This window comes from Castor canadensis, chromosome 11 (genome assembly GCF_047511655.1).
Source record: "Castor canadensis chromosome 11, mCasCan1.hap1v2, whole genome shotgun sequence".
Classification (NCBI taxonomy): Eukaryota; Metazoa; Chordata; class Mammalia; order Rodentia; family Castoridae; genus Castor; species Castor canadensis.
In genome coordinates this window covers 108,796,513-108,817,264 of record NC_133396.1, presented here as the reverse complement: position 1 = coordinate 108,817,264, position 20,752 = coordinate 108,796,513, and the positions used below count along the sequence as shown (strand labels likewise).

Below are 20,752 nucleotides of genomic sequence, written 5' to 3'. Positions count from 1 at the left end.
TATTCTATCCATTGTGAATGGATAGCACAAATTTTAACTGGTGATGTGTGGTTACATGGACTTAAAACTTGTGTAATGTGGTCATGAGGATTTAAGAAGGAGTGGTAGCAACTATTGGCAAATGATAAATTACATGATTCCAAATTCAACTATCATTAGGCTCTTTTTTTCCTAAGGACTTCCCAGAGGGCTATAGAGTCAGTATCCATTCTATAGTTATGTTTCCTCTGGATGCCTGATTTGGGCCAGGTTGCCATGCTTCATTAGAGCAATGACCTTTTAAAGGTGTGACTGAGAGTGTGGGAGTGAAAGGGAGGTGGAATTTGCTGAGTGAAGACTAATTTTCTGCAGGAGCTAGCTATTTCAGAGGGTGGAAAGGGATGCAGATAAAGATTATTCCAGTTAAACATGCCTTTGAGGACCTTATTCTAAACCAGGGGTCAGAAAACTTTCTGTAAAAGACTTGATATTAAATATAAGACACTATTGGGCCAGGTGGTCTTTGTTGGAACTATTCAACTCTGCTTTTGTATCATGAAGGCAACCATATGTAAACAAATAAGGGTGCCTTTGTTTGTATTAAACTATTTATGGAGACTAATCTTTGAATTTTATGTCACTTTTTTCAACCAGTTACAAATATAGAAAATATTCTTATCTTGTAGGCTGTACAGAAATTATGAGGAATTTGATATGGACTGTGAGCTGTAGCATACCACTTCCTGCTCCTTTATTTACTTGTCAGAAAGATTCTCCAAGAGAGAATCTCACAGGAAAAAGAAGGTCTGGAAAGTGAGGGACTTCAGAGCCACTAATTAACTCTTGTTAGTGGCTCTTTTTTTTTTCCCACTTGTTCTTTGTTTAGCTAGTTCATTATTTATTTATGTAAACTATATATGATAAATAGCTTGGTTTGCATTCATTAGCAAAAGTAATCCATTCAGCATAATAATTTTCAAACTTTAGTATTTAGAAGCAACATTTGGGAAATGTGGAAAATGTAGGTTCCTAAATCCAGTGCTTCAATCTAATAGGTGTGGGTGAAGCATAGAAATCTGCACTTTAACCAAATCTACTAATGATTTGACCCATGAAACCTGTGGATCATATTCTTAGAAGTTCTGGCTTGATGGGACAGGTTCATTTACAATGTAAAATAGAATGCTATTACTTGGACAAGTCACTTCACTTGCCAGATCTTCAATGTGCTTATCCATAAGGAAATGCATCTGACTAAATGACTTCCAAAGTCCCTTCTAGTTTTAGAACTCTACTATATAAAATAGGTTTAGGTTACTTAAAACTTAGGAAACTTGGATTAGTTCACAAGTTCTCTATTAATGACCCTAGAATTTTTAAAACTCTCCATCTTGGGCTTAGCGGTATGGCTCAAGTGATAAAGCACCTGCCTAGCAAGCACAAAGCCCTGAGTTCAAACCTCAGGACCACAAGAAAAAAAAAAGACAAAACAAAACAAAACAAAACAAACCCTCCCATCCTCAGTCTACATTTGAGACCAATTCACTGAAATTTCTGTTGAGGAGATCCAGACATCAGCACATTTTAAAAATTAGCATATAGTCATAATATAAATGGGTTAGTCTATGATGTTTCACACATGCACATATTGTACATTGATCAGATATTATACATTGATCAGATTAACCCCAGAGCCACTAACTTGTCAGAGGGAAAAGTGCATGTGTGGAATGGCAGGGAAAGGGAAAAGAACAGACTTTTGTGTGCTCATATAAAGGATGTATATTTTTGCTTGTTGTAAGGAAGAAATTTTTAACATCTGCATTGACTAAAAATGTCATGAGCTCTTTGTGAAATTATTTGATTTGTTGCCAAGGATATTATAGGGGCTTTCATGTGTCATGTAAATAGTAATTCACCATTAAAAAAAAACCCCAATCCTTTCAATGTTTTATTTTCTGAATATCCTCAAGCAGAATCTTTCATTTATTTTTATTTATCATGCATTAATAATACAATAATTCCATACATGAATAAAGTGTACCTTGAACAAGTTCATTCCCTCCATTATATTCCCATTCTCCTTCTCCTTCTTTCCCCTCTTTGAAACAGTATTTGCTGATCAGAATTTTGTTGAACTTTGTTTCCTGTTCTGTGTCATGAAAACAGGAGGCATTTGGAATGTGTTTTGGCCTCTTCTGTCTATATGGGGTATTACTTGGATTAGATTATCACAGAAATTCATTTTGAAGCGGTGGTTAATGATTTTACCCCTATGTATGCTCCCTCATCATAATTTTGGTTAGTGTTTTTTTTTCTTTTATTATTCATATGTGCATACAAGGCTTGGGTCATTTCTCCCCCCTGCCCCCACCCCCTCCCTTACCACCCACTCCAACCCCTCCCTCTCCGCCCCCCTCAATACCCAGCAGAAACTATTTTGCCCTCATCTCTAATTTTGTTGTAGAGAGAGTATAAGCAATAATAGGAAGGAACAAGGGTTTTTACTGGTTGAGATAAGGATAGCTATACAGGGCATTGACTCACATTGATTTCCTGTGCGTGGGTGTTACCTTCTAGGTTAATTCTTCTTGATCTAACCTTTTCTCTAGTTCCTGGTCCCCTTTTCCTATTGGCCTCAGTTGCTTTTAAGGTATCTGCTTTAGTTTCTCTGCATTAAGGGCAACAAATGCTAGCTAGTTTTTTAGGTGTCTTACCTATCCTTACCCCTCCCTTGTGTGCTCTCGCTTTTATCATGTGCTCAAAGTCCAATCCCATTGTTGTGTTTGCCCTTGATCTAATGTCCACATATGAGGGAGAACATACGATTTTTGGTCTTTTGGGCCAGGCTAACCTCACTCAGAATGATGTTCTCCAATTCCATCGATTTACCAGCGAATGATAACATTTCGTTCTTCATGGCTGCATAAAATTCCATTGTGTATAGATACCACATTTTCTTAATCCATTCGTGGTTAGTGGTTTTCTCCTTTGAAGATAATAGGTTTCAGAAGAAAATATTTCTTATTGTACATGCCATGATCTAGATTTTTTGTTTATATGTTTTAATTTACGAATAAAAATTATACATTTATGGTAGACAATATCATATCATGATCTAGATTTTTGAGTGCCTGTCTTCATGTGTTCTCAGAAGAAAGGAAATTATGGTCTCTTTTATACCAGGCACAGTGTTCTGTGTGCTGATGTACATAATTTCATCAATCCTCATAACAACCACATGGAGGAGATATTATTATCTCTATTTTTTCAGATAAGATAATGGGTTCATAGAAAATGTGTAACATTTCAAACCAGCTATTAAATGGAGAAGATGAGATTCAAACTCAAATCTGCTCTTTCCTAGGAATAGTTAGGTATCTATTCATGTATTGGAAAAGGTAGGGTTTTGGAGATAGTTCTTGAGGAATGAAATGTTTCACCCAGAAAGAATCCCCAAACTGACAAAGATAAATTGAAGTTCCCATATCATCCTTGCATACTCACTCTTTCCTGTCTGCATAGAAGGCAGAGTGATATGCCTATAGCACCATCTGCTGGGTCTTGGGGAAATTCTGTAGAAAGTTCTTTCCTCTTTGACTTTTCTGTTCTTTCCCCTCACTTCTCTCATGTTATTTCTGACAATTCTTTGTAGCTTAGGTTCTGTGAATGAGAAAACTATGTAAAAAACAGGGACATACATATATGGATGGCCATGATTAAAGGATAGCGTGTGTTTATTAGCATTCCTACATGGTTAAAGTTTAAAATTTAATAATATTACAAAATTTTGCTGTTTTGGAATCAGTGCTAAGTATGGAAGCTCAAGTTTTGATATTTTTGCCAAATTTTATATTATATATGAGTTTTATGTATTAGGCTGTATAGTATCATCAGATCACTGTGACTGGTCAGAATACCCTGGAGTTATACTCAGAGTCTCTGCGGCTCTAGTTTCAGGTAACCTAATCACACAAAAGTTTCTAATAAAACTTCGTGAACAAACAATGCATTTTACCTCTTTTTTTGTTCAGCTGTACTACTTTATAAGTGGCAAGACTGGAAATTGAACTAAGGACAGAGATTTGGAGAACAAAACAAAGAGTAGTCCATGGAAGAGGAACCCTTACAAAAGCCTGAAAGGAAATGTGAAAGTCATTTTGAAAGAGTTGATGAGTACATAGAAGATAGAAGAGTCAAAAGACAGAACTCCTCATGGCAAGATCCTTGATTTTCCTGTGTACTGAATCCTGAGGGTTCATGGGCAGACTTAGATTGCCAGTTAGTGGCTCTGTCATTTATGAGATCCTAAATGTCTGGACATGCTTACTGACTAGCTATAAGTAGATTCTTATATTTTCTTGATCTGGACCATCTATAGGTTGGTTCTATCTCTCTACTCTTCTGATTGTGTTTATCACTGGCTTGACTAAACTGGGTTCCTGAGTTTTTGATAGGAATTCAGTCTGTACAGATGATTGCCTATGAGATAACCTAGATTATCAATAAATCGATTTCATGTCTTTCTCTTGAATTGGCTCTAAATTCTGTATGAGCAGACCCAGTTTGCCTATGAATCGATACATACCCTTGATAGATTCCTGGGCTCTATTCTGATTTCTCATGGCTGGAGTCATCACTTCTTGTGCTAGACCAGATTAACTATGTCCATATACAGACTTCTCATGAGAAAGAAAAGACTGTTTTGCTGTCTTCTAATTGTTCTTCACTATTACTGGACTGATTGTAACTGGATCTTCCTTTGTACTTAGATTGGATTCACATTATACAAATGATTGTGTGTGAGTAGACTCTGCGTATCTGTAGCTGTGTCTTGTTTGTCCACCTTTAATTTGTGTGCTTTTGGTGCTAGATCTTGGCTGTCCATGGATAGGTCCAGACTGCCTTCCAGTTTGTGTCTGTCATTGATAAGACTCTTAAGTGTCAGACCTGTCTTTTACAAATCTTTCTCAATTGTCCACATTCATGCTCAGGCTGCCCACGGACTGATGCTGACTTTCTGTATGAGTTTCCTGATTATGTGTTGGTATAACTAGTATAATTGGATCTTCGGTGTCTGTATATACTTGATCCAGACCTTGTAGGTGAAGATTGTTTGTGAGCAGATCTGGAATATCTAGAGCTATTTCCTGGTTGTTCATAATGAGATATATGTCTCATTTTCTTGAGTGATCCAGGATATTCATGAATTATTATTTGGCCATGTTGACATCCTGAATGTTTAGAAATATCTTCTAACTCCCCATGGCTATAACCCTATCTTCCTCTTGTGCTGAACAATGATTGCTTATGATCATACTCAGATTGACCATAAATGAAAGCTGGTAGTCTGTCTCAGTCTTCTGATTGTCCTTTACTATCACTAGATTGACTATACCTGCATGCCTCTTTTGTACTTAAGCTGGACAGTGAATGTAGAGCCTAAATGTCTACTGCTGTGGACATTGACTATAGATGGATCTTTATCTTTCTCTTTCCAGACTTTTCATGGATCAATTCTGATTTTCCATCTGAGTGTCCTGATTGTCTTTCACCAGCCTGTTGCTGGACTTTTGCCTATTTGTACTGATTCTAAACTGTGTTGGTGATGACTGTGTAGGAACAAACTCCAAGCATTTGTAGCTGTCTTCTGAGTGTTCATAGGTGAATCTGTGTCTTCCTATTTTATTAGACTCAGCTTCTTCATGACTAGACCCAAACTGTCCATGAGTTTATGTCTGGCCATGAGAAAACACTAATTTTCCAGAGCTATCTTTTGTCAGTTCATGCCTGCCTATTTGTTTATAGTGTTGGATTCTGATCACTTATATGTACATTTAGACTGACCATTACCAGATATCTGGGCCTGAAAAGATCTAGAATATAGAGTTTATAAAGTTATAGAGCTCTTAAATTTCTTTAACTAGATCATTATATTTCTCTTGTGCTAGAGCCGATCTGCTTTGTCCACATTCAGACTGGCCATGGGTTGTGGTTTTCTCTCTCTCTCTGGCCCCAGATTGCATTTCATCACCACTGCCCTGATGAGGCACCCTTGATTTCTGCTTGTAGTGAATCCACAATGTGTTAATAATATATGTCTATAAGTTTATCCCAAAGTTCCATTGCTGCCATTTGATTGTCCATAGGTGAACCCATTTCTTTCTCTTGTGTTGAGTGCAGATTTTTCATTAGAAGATCTGAATTTCCTATGAATAGATGCCAACCCTTGATGAGTTCCTGATCTATTTTTTTAAAAGAATATTTGAGTTTAATTATCTGCTAGATCAGTAAATTGATGGAAGCAAGGTTCATAAAGTTAGGAGAGAAGCAGGTACTTTTAGACCAATTTAGATTTGGATAATTACTAGATTGGACTGTTGCTTTTTTTTTTTTTTAACATTTTAGATAAAAGCTCTTGCTACAAAAAAACAATATACAAAACCGGTTCTCACAACTGTCCCAGAATTTTAAACACGATTTAAATTTGTTTTTCATACTCTTTTAAACGTCAAGTTTTCTTTGTCAAATCTATTCAAATAAAAAATTTTATTTTAGAACTTAGTTTATATATTAGAGGGCTCTAAATTGATGTTTATCAAGATGCCTTTCTATAAGCCCTAATGGCTTATATCCTCCCTTTAAAATGTATATCTTTTCTTTAAGTTGTAATTCTCAAATATATTCTGGAGAGGGCCTGGGAATGTGACTCAGTGGTAGAGTGCATGTAAGGCCTTGTGTTCAGTCCTCAGCTATCATCTATCATCTATCTTATGGAATTACATAATTAAATGAAGGTCGTGTTTAATCTTTCTCTAATTATTATTATCATAGGCTTTGTATAGGATTCAATTTTTATTGAAGAAAATTTCATTTGTGTGCATAATATCTTCAATAAGCCAGCAATTTCTTCTAATTACACTTAGGGATAAATCATTCTTGCTTTCCTCCCCCCTCAGTTTCCCATTTATCTTTCCACACAGGGAAGACAGTTTTTTTCCGTAATAAATTAACTAATTAGTATCTCAGAAACTCTCCTTGTTTTGTTTTTATCTTTCAAAGTATTACCAAAATCTCCTTCCACCATCGCCAGAATGTCCTGGCCTAATTTTTGACTGTCCATGGCTATGGCCATCTTTGTGTGTGTGTGTGTGTGTATGTGTGTGTGTGTGTGTGTGTTTGTGTGTGTGTGTTGATCTAATAGACTACCCACATCCATGCACAGCTTAGCTGTGGAAGAAGGGTGACTATTTATTCTAGTCTCCTGATTGCTCCTTATCACTGAATTGAGTAAAATTAGATTCCTGTTGTCTGTACTGGATCAAGAGTGCACAGGGGGTGATGAGTGAGTATGAGAAGACTATTAGAATTCTGAGCTCACTCCAGATTAATTATGGTTGGATATGTGTCTTCCTGTATTGAATCAAGATTCTCCATTGTCTGGAAACAGCCAAGATGTCCCAGCACTGACGAATGGATTAAGAAAATGTGGTATCTATACACAATGGAATTTTATGCAGCCATGAAGAAGAACGAAATGTTATCATTCGCTGGTAAATGGATGGAATTGGAGAACATCATTCTGAGTGAGGTTAGCCTGGCTCAAAAGACCAAAAATCATATGTTCTCCCTCATATGTGGACATTAGATCAAGGGCAAACACAACAAGGGGATTGGACTATGAGCACATGATAAAAGCGAGAGCACACAAGGGAGGGGTGAGGATAGGTAAGACACCTAAAAAACTAGCTAGCATTTGTTGCCCTTAATGCAGAGAAACTAAAGCAGATACCTTAAAGCAACTGAGGCCAATAGGAAAAGGGGACCAGGAACTAGAGAAAAGGTTAGATCAAAAAGAATTAACCTAGAAGGTAACACCCACGCACAGGAAATCAATGTGAGTCAATGCCCTGTATAGCTATCCTTATCTCAACCAGCAAAACCCCTTGTTCCTTCCTATTATTGCTTATACTCTCTCTACAACAAAATTAGAGATAAGGGCAAAATAGTTTCTGCTGGGTATTGACGGGGTGGAGAAGGAGGGGGCGGAGTGGGTGGTAAGGGAGGGGGTGGGGGCAGGGGGGAGAAATGAACCAAGCCTTGTATGCACATATGAATAATAAAAGAAAAATGAAAAAAAAAAGATTCTCCATTGTCCACAGACCCAGATTGTTCCTGGGTGAATACCTATCCTGAATATCTAATACTATCTTGTGATTGTGTCTGAAGCCTTGATTCCCATATTTTTCAAATTTCTATTGTTTATGGCTATACCTAGGCTGTTCATGAGTTCATGTTGACTGTCTGAGTTTTTGATTGTCCTTCACTGTCATTAGATTGACTATGCATGGGTACTGACTCCAGACTCTGTAGGTATTCATTGGCTGTGAGATGACCCTAAATATCTGGCATGCCTTTCTGACTATGATTGGGTCAATGCCCTTCTTGTATTCTTGACCCAGATTCTTCTTGCATAGAACCAAACTGTCTATGACTGGCTATTTGTCCTTGTTGATACCATGACTGCCTACAGCTGCTTCCTCTTTGATCATGGCCAGAGTTTTGTTTTCCTCTTGTGTTAGATCCACATTGCCTATGGCCATATTTAGACTGATCATGGGTAGATATAGATTGTTCTTCTGAATATCCTGATTACCCCTCACTGTTATTGGACTGACTATATAACTAGACCTTTAAGTGTCAGAGGAGTAGACTGAGACTCCCTCAGGGAAATAGGTTGATATATAAGAAAAAAGAGAAAGGATAGAACTTTGGAGCCCTTAATCCTTTAGAGGTCAAGCAGAGGAGAGGGAGCCAACCAAGAATGCCCAGAAGCAGTGCCCAGTAAGATAGGAGGAAATCTGGTAGAACGTGTTGTCAAGGAAGTCAATAGAAAGAAGGAGGGAGAGGCTGGTTATGCTAAATACTAGTGGGATATCAAGTAATTGAAATGACCACTGAATTTGGGAACATGGACATTATCCCAAAGCTTGTTTGACAAATTATAAGTGTTTGTAGGCATTTCAAACTTAACATGACAAAAGCAGAACTTCTGATTTTTCTTTCATTGAGCTATACTGTACCTTTTCATCCAAATAAATAGAAACATAAGAGCTATCATCATCTATAGGTTGGTCAGACTAAAATATTAGGAGTCATCCTTCATTCTTCTTTCTTATTTTTTATGTACATTCTGCCAGTAAGTCCTATCAGATTTCTCTTCAAAATATCTTCAGTCCAAAGTCTGGGGACATGGCCCAAGTGGCAGAACACTTGCTTAGCAAGTGTGAAGCCCTGATTTCAATCCCCAGTACTACCACCACCACCACTACCACCACCAACAAAACACAAACAAAACAAAACAAAACAAAATCATCCTCACTCTGCCTTTTGCCGCTACCCATGTAGTCCATGCCACCATCATCTGAACTATCCTATTACAACTAGTCTCCCTTCATCCTTGTTATTTCATTACCAATTTACTGTTCACATAGCATCAGCATGAAATAAAAAAAAATGTAAATTACAGTGTTTTTTGCTTCTGAAAACATTCCAAGAGTTTACCATCATATTTAGAATAGAAGACAACTCTTCACTATTACTCTCTTTGAGATTTGACCTCCATCTACCTTTCTGATTTCATTTTTTACTTCTTTTCTTTCTGACTAGGCTGCAGGCAACTGATTTTGCAGCTCAGAAGAATTGGTATCTGTTCTGCCTGTTCCTTCTTGAGGATCTTGTGCATCAACTTATTTCTTGATCTTTTATCTCTACACAGCTGACTTCTTGTTTCTTTTCATATGATCCTTCCTATGAGTAACTTTTCTTTCTTACCTGGATATTCTGACACATTTGTTTTCTTTGTAGCACTTTATTTCCATTTGAAATTTATTTACTGTTTTTATCTCGCTACAAAATATGTACGCTCTCTGAGAGCAGAGATTTCATCTGTTTAGTACTATAAACTCAGAGTCTAGATTAAGGCCTTTATTTAAAGGCATTTATAAATATTTGCTGCATGAATAAATAACTGAGTGTTTTCATTGGTAGAGTCTCATTTCATTTTTCCTTAGCACATTGTTCACATCATTTTATCATTCTGCATATTTCATGTGCCATATTGAATTATAACTGGCATTTTAAGTGATTGTCCCAGGCGATCAGTGATCTTGTGAGGCTACTGACCACATCTCATTCATATTATTATATTTCTAGCATGCATCAGATTACTCACTGAATGAATATTATCCACATCTCATTCACATTATTATATTTCTAGCATGCATCAGATTACTCACTGAATGAATATTACTCACTGAATGGATGAATCATTGAATTATAACTCAGCCATCATTATTTCAAATAATAAAGAATAAAAGGATCCTGAGATCAGCTTTTACCTTGCCAATATAGATACAACCCAGCCTTACTGATGCTATCTAAATGATTATATATCCAAAAGGATGTATGAGGACACAAGCATTTCCTGCAATTATAGATACAGGAAGAAGTTTTACTAATCTGTCCACAATAAGACCTGTATGATATTTAGATAGAGTTCTCTAAAAATGATAGAAACTATCAATAATGTTGACTTTCTTTTAGTCTACGTATTTTAGGGATGTATAATGCAGTGGTGCAAGGAGATTACTGAGTGATCTCAGAAAAGGCACATGTCTATCCTCAATTTCCTTCTCTATAGAGAGTCTTGTGGTTACAGAAGACCTAAAGTAAAGAAAAAAGTACCACACATCCAATATTGTTATGACTTAGAATACGTTCCTATATTTCTACTTTGGTTAACACTAAGTAGTAGTACTAGGATGGATTCCTTCTTATCAGCTTCACTAAAGGTACATGCAAGATGTGGATTGTCAAGTTACTGAAGGTCAAGAGAGTGGCCTTTGGCCTGATGGAATGGCTCAAGTGGTAAGAGCATATGTCTAGCAAGTATGAGGCCCTCAGTTCAAACCCCAGTGATGCCGAGAGAGAGAGAGAGAGAGAGAGAGAGAGAGAGAGAGAGAGAGAGAGAGAGAGAGAGGCTTTTTATACTAGGTAAAGGACCATGCTTGGGAGGAGCCACCTTGTATTAAATAATTTGATTCATAGTCATACTGCAATCCACCCATATCTCCACCTTTAATTCTCTGCTATTTATTTCCCAATGTATTCAAGTACTTACTTCTGCCTGTATTAGCAGCTTGTAGATTTAGGTTGACATTAGTCTTGTCTACCAGAAACTTTACAGAGGAGTCTCTTGTGAAATGACAGGTTCTTTGCATATATCTATCATTCTTTATATATTCTTGTGCCTTCTATATTGACCTAACATGCTTAATGCATATTTGTTGAAGAACAGTGATCCTTGAACTGAGAATCATGGAATATGCAAGAGGGATCTGAAATTCAAGTTAGGTAGAATGTTCATACAAGAATGTCCAGCTATGCCTTAAACTTATGAGTAAGGAAAATAATGATTCGGGGTGATGTGTAAATCCTCACTGCTAATGTGAGATGAATTTTTGAGTGGGTAAAGGTTACCCCTAAGGTGACCCGTTTACTTTGCCAGATGCCTGGGTATAGAGATCTGCCTGTCCCTGTAAGCTAAAATGGCAGACTGGTCGGAGGACCTAGTGCTAGTGGGACTGTTGGAAGGTGTGCGGGCTAATACTGAGGTTCCAGAGGCAGTGAGAGCTGGAGGATCTCCCCTGGCGGCGTGACCTTCACAAGCGAATTGCTCACCCCTCTGCTGCCTGTCTCCTCATCTGTACAGTGGAGCTAATGTTTGCTGTGAGGGTTAAATAAGAAAAAGAATGTCCAGTTAGTATTTAATCCCACCTGGTTTGTTACTGTGAATTCCATTTCTAAATATTGAAGAAATCTACCAAAGAGGTAATTGAACCACTATGGGTGGTTTTTGAGATAGTGTGATGAATGAGAAAGGAGAGGATTTTAGAGGAGGACATAGTATATCACACAAATTGAGGTGGAGGGTGAGGTCTACTGTTCTCTTTTGAACATGGATATTAACCTGGAATATCAGACATATACCAGGTATTTTGTTGAAAATTATGTCCATTATTATCTCTGTACAGGAGACGCTCAACCCTAGATCTTCAATTTATAGACCTGTATATTTTACTATGTAATCTATATAATTTCCTATATAATCTCTCCATTTGGATACTTACATATCCCCAACACCTCAAACCTAGTAATTTCAAATTGAACCCATATAATGTTTCCCTTAGAAGTTTTTGCTCTTCTTATCTTCATATGTCAGTGACATTGCCATCTCTGAGTGTCTTGGGCTAGGGGCTGTATAATCATTCATCATTTTTTCCTTTCTTCATCCTCACACTCAAATGGCCACCACATCATGTCAATCCTAGTTCAGATTCATCTCCAGGTCCCAAGCCTTCCTCTCTGTCTTCAGTACTGCTACTTTTATTCTGGCCCTGGCCAACTTGCATCTGGATTATTTTCAGAAGCTTTATAATTATTTTTTCTCTACTCCCAAGATTTCTCCATACCCGTTTTTTCTTTTGTTTGTTTTTGTAGTACTGGGGATTGAACTTTTGCCTGGGATGACCACAGATGGTGATAGTCCTACCTCTGCCTGTCAAGTATCTGTAATTATAGGCATGTGCCATAACATCAGCTTGTTTTTTTTTTAATTTTTATTTTATTCATATGTGCATACATTGTTTGGTCATTTCTACCCCCTTCCCCCCCACCCCCTAAGCCCCACCCACTCCCTCTCTTACCCCCCCTTACCCCTCGCTACCAGGCAGAAACTATTCTGCCCTTATCTCTAATTTTGTTGAAGAGAGAGTATAAGCAATAATAGGAAAGACCAAGGGTTTTTGCTGGTTGAGATAAGAATAGCTATACAAGGAGTTGACATGCATTGATTTCCTGTACATGTGTGTTACCTTCTAATTTAATTCTTCTTGAACTAACCTTTTCTCTAGTTCCTGGTCCCGGTCTCCTACTGGCCTCAATTGCTTTAAAGTATCTGCTTTAGTTTCTCTGCATTTGAGGGCAACAACTGCTATCTAGTTTTTTGGGTGTCGTACCTATCCTCATACCTTCCTTGTGTGTTCTCGCTTTATCATGTGATCAAAGTCCAATTCCCTTGTTATGTTTGCCCTTGATCTAATGTCTGCATATGAGGGAGAACATACGATTTTTGGTCTTTTGGGCCAGGCTAACCTCACTCAGAATGATGTTCTCCAGTTCCATCCATTTACCTGCGAATGATAACATTTCATTCTTTTTCATGGCTGCATAAAATTCCACTGTGTATAAATACCACATTTTCTTAATCCATTTGTCAGTAGTGGGGCATCTCGGTTGTTTCCATAACTTGGCTATTGTGAATAGTGCTGCAATAAACATGGGTATGCAGGTGCCTCTGGAGTAACCTGTGTCACATTCCTTTGGGTATATCCCCAAGAGTGGTATTGCTGGATCATATGGTAGATCAATGTTTAGCTTATAAGTAGCCTCCAAATTTTTTTCCAGAGTGGTTGTACTAGTTTACTTTCCCACCATCAGTATAAGAGGGTTCCTTTTTCCCCACATCCTCGCCAATACCTGTTGTTAGTGGTGTTGCTAATGCTGGCTATTCTAACGGGGTGAGGTGGAATCTTAGTGTGATTTTAATTTGCATTTCCATTATTGCTAGGGGTGGTGAGCATTTTTTCATGTGTTTTTTGTCCATTTGAATTTCTTCTTTTGAGAAAGTTCTGTTTAGTTCACTTGCCCATTTCTTTATTTGTTCATTAATTTTGGGAGAATTTAGTTTTTTGAGTTCCCTATATATTGTAGTTATCAGTCCTTTGTCTGATGTGTAGCTGGCAAATATTTTCTCCCACTCCGTGGGTGGTCTCTTCAGTTTAAAGACCATTTCTTTTGTTGAGCAGAAGCTTTTTAGTTTTATAAAGTCCAATTTATCTATGCCATCTCTTAGTTGCTGAGCTGCTGGGGTTCCATTGAGAAAGTTCTTGCCTATACCTATTAATTCCAGCGTATTTCCTACTCTTTCCTGTACTAACTTTAGAGTTTGGGGTCTGATATTAAGATCCTTGATCCATTTTGAGTTAATACTGGTATAGGGTGATAAACATGGATCTAGTTTCAGTTTTTTGCAGACTGCTAACCAGTTTTCCCAGCAGTTTTTGTTGAAGAAGCTGTCTTTTCTCCATCATATATTTTTAGCGCCTTTGTCAAAGACAAGTTGATTATAGTTGTGTGGCTTCATATCTGGGTCCTCTATTCTGTTCCACTGGTCTTCATGTCTGTTTTTGTGCCAGTACCATGCTGTTTTTATTGTTATTGCTTTGTAATATAGTTTGAAGTCGGGTATTGTGATACCTCCAGCATTGTTCTTTTGACTGAGTATTGCCTTGGCTATTCGTAACCTCCTGCGTTTCCATATAAATTTTACGGTAGATTTTTCAGTCTCTTTGATGAATGTCATTGGGATTTTGATAGAAATTGCATTAAACATGTAGATTACTTTTGGGAGTATAGACATTTGTACTATGTTGATTCTACCAATCCATGAGCATGTGAGATCTCTCCACTTTCTATAGTCTTCCTCAATCTCTTTGTTCTGAAGTTTATAGTTTTCCTTGTAGAGGTCGTTCACATCCTTTGTTAAGTTTACACCTAGGTATTTTATTTTTTTTGAGGCTATTGTAAATGGAATTGTTTTCATGTTTTCTTTTTCAGTTTGTTCATTATTAGTGTATAGAAATGCTAATGATTTTTCTATGTTGACTTTATATCCTGCTACCTTGCTGTAGCTATTGATGGTGTCTAGGAACTTTTGAGTAGAGTTTTTTGGGTCTTTAAGGTATAGGATCATATCGTCTGCAAATAGGGATATTTTGACATTTTCTTTACCTATTTGTATTCCTTTTATTCCTTCTTCTTGCCTAATTGCTCTGGCTAAGACCAACCATGCTTGATCATACCACCCTCCTTTCATTCCTTACCTACTGTCTTTGCACATGCTATTTTCTGCATTTTTCTTCTCCGCTAGGCAAACTTTTCTGTGCATTGGGAAGATATGTCTGGAAATGAAATCTCCTTTATGATACTCTCTATGACTTCTGGGGTTTAAGTCATTTCCCCTTGTATTTACACAGGGCTCTCCTATAGCTCTTGTCACATTATAATTATTTATGTGTCTGTCAGCCACCTATACATCCCTAGACTCCCATATTCATGTCAATAGGTATTGTTAATAGGCATGCTATGAGAAATAATTTATAACAAAAGATGTACATAAATCCTTATTTTTGCTTTCTTGTCTTCATTACATTCTCTTATATTTACCTCTCTGTATTTATCCTCTTTCATCTTCAGAGGTTTTTCCTATTTAATTAGTCTAGCCACCTTGCTGGAAATTTATGGTATGGGTAATGGCCCTTGGGAGACTGGTGGTCAGAGTTCTGCCCTTACAATAGAAAGGTTTCTAAATCTTGTTGATTCATAGGTTACTAATGATTTGCATGATGGTTATTATTATGCTGAAAGGCTCTTTCATTGATTGTGTGTAAATTGCCATTTTAATGACTTGAATGAAAATGTAAATAGATGGAAAATATGTTGTATATAAGATTGAGGATACCTGAAGATTTTTATAGGCTGGAATGAAATTGGAAAGTCTCACAGAAATAGTTTTAATAGTAATAAATACTTAAGATGTGAACTTGGTGATAAAATAGCAGTAGTATAAGCACAAGATAGAAACCATAAAGTTTGGTACATATATATATATATATATATATATATATATATATATATATGTATGTATGTGTTTATGTGTATGGTGTATGATAGTGGCTTAAAATGAGACAACTGAGTTATGTAGTATCAAAAAAAGTCCGTGCAATTTTTGGCTGCATTTATAAAGTATAGTATCTAGATGAAGGGGGTGGTACTCTTTTCCATTCTACCCTAGTAGTGTTGTGTTCTGTGTTCATGCTGTTTGCTGCTTTGAAGAAGAGTTGTTTAGGAGAGAAAGTAACTTCCACACATACTTATGGAGGTTTTGGGAATGGGCATTCATCAAGTGACAAAGTAGAAAGACTGAATCTGTAATCAGAATTACAGCCCTATTGGAGTGAGAGATATTCTGTTTACTAAGATTAATCACTTGAGAAGACTAAAGATCATTAGTCTGAGGGCTTGAAATAGATTGAGTGCTCAGTGGCTTGTTTGTGGAAAGAAAAGAACTATAGAGTTACTGATAGTCACACAGAATCACCAACACATAATTTGTATTTTGCATTTGTATTTATTATTTATATATAGCTTGGGCAGATATGTAAGTAGTAACAGATAGTGATAGTAGTATGAAAAAAGTATTCTTACTGAGCTTGGAATGTATCTCAATGGTAGAGCACTTGCCTAACATGTGCAAGGCCCTGGGTTTAATACCTAGCACCTCAAAACAAAAACAAAAACAGAAACAAAAATAAAATGCCCACAAAAAGTATCCTGAGCTGTGAACCTCTGTGTAACCAGAATAATCACTGACTTCCAGAAGTCATTCAAGTATGTATCCAATAATGTACTTTTATAATGAGGACACAGATTCCTTGATTAATGCCGATCTGTGGTATGAAGACTGGCTTAGTGTTTTGGTATTGTAGTTGTGATCGGTATCCCTGTCCTGCTTTCCTAGTTTCTTAGTTTCCCAGGGATTTATCTCTATTTTAGAATTTCCCAAACAACTCGGGGAAAAATTTCTCGAGGGTAGATCACAAATTTTTCAGTGACATCTCCAATGGTTTTAAAAGTAGCAGTGAAATTATGTGTAATAGGCCCTTTAAGTCTTAACTATATTGGGGTGAATTCCCTTCACTTCTGGGGCACTCCTTAAAGGGTTAAGGAATAAGTTTTTGCTCTCTGTCTTCTGTTCAAAACTTTTAAACCACATGCCCTAGAATCTCCTTTTCTCTCCTTTCTTTTCTTCCTTTCTTTCTTCCTCTACTTATTCTCTCCTTTTCTGTCAAGACCCTTGATTGTCAGGATTCCCAAGCCTAACTCCCAGTCTTTTGGTTTCTTAAGCTTTCTTTGTTGGGACCCATTACTATTCATGCTAAGTGTTGTATTACTCAGTAAGTAGCACTGAATTCATTTATAGTATGGGCTTATTTCAACTAATACTTAACTTTTTCTTTTAAACCTTTTGAAGCAAGTTTATATGATGGATTGACTTAAATAACATAATTATCATTATATTGGTGCCCTTCTTGAGTAATCAGGCCATAAGCCAGCCTGAAACTATGTCTGCCACAAAAGCTTTGGAGTTTGGCCCCCTTGAGTTTGCCTTCTGACTCTTCCATTTCCTGCCCTTGACCTTTAGCAAGTTACTTAGCCTCCTGGAGTCTGTTTCCTCATCCTTAAAATGAGGATAATAATGCCTGTTTTAAAGGGTTATTGAAGCATTAAATAAACTAACTATATTAATTATATGGCACATTGCTTAATACTTTAGTTATATAATTATTATATATTATAGTTATTACTATGTAATTATCTGTGTTTAGTTGTTATCCTAATATTGGCCGACTTATTTGAGTGAACTTTATTTGTATGTCTTTCCAGTAAGAGAAGATCTGAGAATGTAAATGCCTTTTTCTTTTTCAGGGACTTTTTCTCTTAGAGAAAACCTCATGAAGATGATGATCCTATAAAGTATAGTGTTATCTGGGTCCTTTCTAAACTTCAGAATATCATGGTAAGTTTTCATGTCTATTCTCAGATAGAGAACAACTTAAGGGAAATTGTGACTCATAAGAATAGAGTGCCTCCAAATATTTCCCTTTGATTTTTGATTTTCTTCACATTTTCAGACCATATGCATGAGAACCTCACTAGAAAAACAACAAAAGAGCCAGGAACACGATAAGAAGAAAGTAGAGGAATAGTCTAAGAGTGGAGAAAGACCATGTTACTAAGTGGTTAAAAGATGAAACACTGCATTCATCCTTTTTTCTCTTTACCTCTGGCTGACTTTAGACCTACTGTGTTCTGTCCTTTACCTCCCTCAAATTAACAGTGATTTACCATCTAAAACTACATTGTAGATATGTAGTTAAATTCATTCGGGAGACATAGGGACTTGGCTGGGGTTATGGAGGCCAACTTATAGAAACTTTTCAGCAGAGAGGATTGTGTGTTCATGGGTCCATGGTCTCTTCTGGCCTCAGAGCCCAGAATGTGGACCCTACGCTGCAGCTTAAATAGAAATCTTCCTTTCTTTCTAGTTAGTCTCTAGTTATTCTCTCCTGGTTTTCTAACAAGACCCTTAGTTCACAGTCCTAGCTTCTAGGTACCTATTTGTTTCTTAAGCTTTCCCATCATGCTGGAATGTTCCCTTTCACTCCATAAAATTATTTCAAGATCATGCTGATCTTCTTTATCTTGTGTGGCATCTTGTGGACTTCAGCATTCAGGGCATGTAAATCTTTTTGTTGTTCTGTTGCAGTGTGATTGTGTTTTTTATTTAGCACTTATTAATTATATGAAATAATGGGTTGTATTGTGACATTTTCATATAGTAATATAACATACTTTAATCATATCTACCTCTCAATTACCCTAACTCTCCACTCCTTGTCCTGGTCTACTTCCTCTTCTCTAATAGACCCTATCCTTCTTTCATGTCTTCTTTTAAATTTTTTTCTAGACTTCACATATGAGAGAAAACATGTGTCTTTCTGAATCTGACTTAATTTTGTTTAACATGAGGATCTGTAGTTCTATTCATTTTCCTGCAAATGATATGATTTCATTCTCCTTTATGGATGAGTAATTCTCTAGTGTATGTATATATCACATTTTCTATATCCATTCATCTGTTGATGGGCACCTAGGATCATTCTATAACTTTGCTGTTGTGAATAGTGCCTTGACAAAATGGGTATGCAGGTATTCTATTGTATACTGACTTTCATTCCTTTGGGCACATACCTAGGAGTAGTATAGCTGAATCATATGGTGGTTCTATTTTTAGTTTTTGGAAGGACTGCAGTACTGATTTCTATAATATTTGCATTAACTGACATTCAAAACAACAGCATGACATCCTTGTCAACATTTGTTGTGTTTTGTGTTCTTGATGACAGACATTGTGACTGAGTTGAGATGGAGTCTCAGTGTAGTTTTGATTTGCATTTCTCTGATGTTTAAAGATGTTGGACTTTTTTCATGCAATTATTAGCCATTTGTATTCTTTTGGGAAATGTCTGTTCAGTTCATTTGCCCATTTATTGATTGGATTCTTTGTTCTTTTGGTGTTAAATTTTTGAATTCTTTATATAGTCTGGATATTAATCTTTTGTAAGATGAAAGGCTGGAAAAGACTTTTTTTCCTATTCTGTGGACTGACACTTCACTCATGTAATTTTTTCTTTTGCTGTGCAGAAGCTTTTTAATTGAATGCAATCCCATTTGTCAATTTTTGCTATTATTTTCTGAGCTTTTAGAGTCCTATTCAGAAGATCATTGACTGTGAAGTATAATGTTGCAGAATATAGTAATATATGTTTGCAGTTATTTTCTTTCACATATCATATCATGTGTTCTTGGTCTTTGTAATTTCTGCTGAGAAATCTGCTATTATTCTAAAGTGTTTGCCTTTAGGTGCCTTGTTGTTTCTCTCTTTCTACTGTCACTATTCTTTCTTTGTTCTATACTCTTGACATTTTAACTGTAACATGATTTGAAGATGTTCTTTTTTGGTCATAGCTTTTTTGTATCCTAAATGTCTTATGTACCTGGATGTCATAGCTTGCCCAGGATTTATTATTATTTCACTAAATAGCCTTTCTATGCTTTTGTTCTGTGCCTTGGTGCCCTTTTCTGAAAATTCATAGGCTTTGTCCCTTAATCATGTCCCAAACGTCTTGCGTAGTGTATTCATATTTCTCATTTTTCTTTATTACTATCTGAATGTAGTAATTCAAAAATTTTGTCTTCAGCCTTGATATTCTTTCTTCCACTTGAACTAGTCTATTAGTGAAGCTTTCCACAGGTTTTTTGATTTGACATATTGAGCCTTTTATTTCCAAGATTTCTGTTTGATTCTTTTTTCAAAAGGAGTATCTCTTTATTGAATTTTTCATTCACATACTGTATTGTCTTCTTTTCACTTGTTTTCTGTATTCTCCTAGAATTCATTGATCTTTTAAAAAAATCTTTTGTTTATCTAACATTTCATCCATTTCAATATCTTTGGAGTTAGTTGCTAGAGAATAATGAACTTTTGGAAGAGTTGCTTTGTTTCTTCATGTTTCATGTATTTCTATGTTGAGATTTGCACATCTTTTGGAATGCATATTTTTTTGTGTAGTGTCCTCTTCCTTCTTTGGCTGTGATTAGTGGGTTTTGACATGACATATACCATGTTGCTAATGGAAGGTTCCATTTTCCCTATGTTTCATAAGAGTAGAGTCCTTCTGGTGGTCCAGGATGTTGTGTTGTAGATAGGAGAATCAATGAAGCATTCCCTCTGAGTTTCCCCTTCTAGTCTTGTCAGCAACATGAAGTCTAAATGCATATGGGAGCAACCTATACTGAGGTTTTTCATGAGGGTAGTGTTCACAATATTTTTGTTGTTTCTGTCTCCTGATGGTATGGGGGTTCATGTCCATGAGTGGATCTTTAGGCCCTGCAGTTATGTTTACTTGGTGCTGGATTATTGGCTAGGGACTTTTATCTCCCTTCCTATTTGAGCTGAGGTGTTTGA

General features: G+C 36.6%; 1 non-coding gene across 1 annotated transcript; it reads left to right on the top strand.

Moving 5' to 3' along the window:
• Positions 1–11,423: 11,423 nt before the first annotated feature.
• Positions 11,424–11,573, top strand: LOC141414224 (U12 minor spliceosomal RNA). The gene has a single exon (XR_012439292.1). It is a non-coding gene; the product is annotated as a U12 minor spliceosomal RNA (small nuclear RNA).
• The last annotated feature ends 9,179 nt before the right edge of the window (positions 11,574–20,752 follow it).